We start from the raw sequence: 2,164 nt of genomic DNA, 5'->3' as shown, positions 1-2,164 counted from the left end.
AATAGAAATGAAAACGTATGCCCACAAGAGGACACAGACTCAAATGTTCACAGCAGCACTATTCATGATAGCCCCGAACTGGAAGCAACTGAATAACCATCACGTGGTGAATGGATCTCCATACAAATTAATTCTGCTCCGTAATAAGAAGGAACAAGCGACTGATACACACCAGTAAGGATGAATCTCAGCAGCTCTGTGTTTACTGAAAGGATCCTGATACAAAACACTGCATACTGGACAGTTCAATGAATATGAAATGACAGAAAAATCAAAACTATAACGATAGAAAGCGAATCAGTGGTTACCAGGAGCTGGAGCCTCAGGGCACAGACGGATCCTAAAGGGTCACAGAAGAGCTCTCTCAGGCGATGCAAATGTGCCACACGGTAATGTGGTGCTCGTTACACTAATGTGTATATTTGTCAGAATTCTTGTTTTGCACACCCAAATTTGGTGAATTCTATTCATAAGCCACAAAGCTTATAAAAAAAGAAAAGAAAAAGACTTAACCCACTGAGCCACCCAGCCATCCCTGGAAATCAAATTTTAAAGAGGGCGGTGGAAACCCAGGTCACATAGAAAATGTAAAAGACAGCACCTTGGGAATAAACCTCACAAAGTACCTAAGAAACCAGGACATAACAGACGCTTTAATTCTGCTTTTATAATGGAGCCAGGTGATACAGTGCGTATTTCTGGAAAACAAAGCTGCCTCAACCCCAGCTGTGATGCTGATTACCTGCTAGGCCTTCGGTGTTGAGCCCCAGGGCAAGAACCTTAATTTTAATGAGGACCCACATTTCCGCTCATGTGCTGGAGGTTAGCGTCACTTACATACTTAGCTTCCAGGCAAATATCCCTTCTCCTCTGATCTGAAGATTCACAGGATCTGAGCNCTTCTCCTCTGATCTGAAGAGTCACAGGATCTGAGCATGTCTGCTTGCAGTAAGTTCAGCTGTAGTGGTGAGCTGCTCCTTGAGTTAATGCAGGGGTGCTCTCCACACGGCGTCTCCCATTTTCTCTCTGCACGCCTTTGGCTGAGGACGGAGGATTCATCCTTACTGGTGTGTATCAGTTGTGAAGCCACTGCTGGTACCGAGGGCAGTGTTCCAGAAGAGCCTGCTGCTCCCAGGAACGCATATGGACAGAAGGATGGTGACAACAAGGGACAGCCAGGGGGGTCTGGCAGGAAAATGGTCATCACAGTATCTAAGGAAGGAGAAAGGACAACAGGAAAAGACTGCAAGTCGTTCCAGAAAGGGGGCTTAGGCAAGCTTGTCGAGTGTGGTCAGGGATGCTGTGTGCTCTCTTCCCACAGAAGGCAGGGCCGGGGCGGGGAGGGCTGGGAGTAGGTAAGGAGCCAGGCCAGGAACCATCATGGCAGCCGGTAAGGACAGACTGGAGGCCTGCAGAGAGGAGGCAAGGGAAGAGCCCCAGGGCTGCCTGCACTGGCCATCTCCTCCCAGGCGGGGACAGAAGGTGTCCTGAGCGCCCCTGCTGTCCCACAGCCCCAACGGCTTCTTCTGCCTGTGCCACTCCTTCTTACAGCCAGCTGATCAGGCCTGCTTGGAGGTAAAGTCTCCTGAAAGCATAGAGAGGGAGGCATATTATGGAAAACTCAAATCAAAAAAGAAGACAGGAATGCCACTTACAGGTAATTTCTAAGTAGATTAGAAAAGAATAGACACTTGTCAACAGTAATTATGTCCACTCCACTACTGAAAACATGAGCAAGACCCCGAATAAATGCTGTTGCTGTAAAATAAACTTATCTCAGTATCTCTCTAAATTAAGATAAATTTAGAATTTGATTAAGCAAGAGAGGAGAGCAGCAGCTGGAGTCCCCTGGGACAGCACTTCTTATTATGTGCGTTCTAGTAAGTAGTCATGTTTAGGGAACGTTATCGTGGGCTGTTTGCTACAGTGTACGGCCTCGTGAGTAAGAGCTGTGTTCAGAGACTGCACATCTGGCCTCAGTCCCAACCCTGTCCTCAGCTGTGTGGCCCTGGTCGGGTTTCTGGGCCTCTCTGGGCAAAATGGGAACAAGGACAGTCCCTATCTCAAAGGTTGCTGTGGGGGATTCGGTGAGCTGAGACACCGAGCTCAGGTGTCACCGTGTACCTGGCACAAACCAAGCGCTCTGTGAACGTGAGCTGCTGCC

This window comes from Ailuropoda melanoleuca, unplaced genomic scaffold, assembly GCF_002007445.2.
Source record: "Ailuropoda melanoleuca isolate Jingjing unplaced genomic scaffold, ASM200744v2 unplaced-scaffold11824, whole genome shotgun sequence".
NCBI classification, from domain to species: domain Eukaryota; kingdom Metazoa; phylum Chordata; class Mammalia; order Carnivora; family Ursidae; genus Ailuropoda; species Ailuropoda melanoleuca.
Note: the sequence above shows the minus strand (reverse complement) of the source record.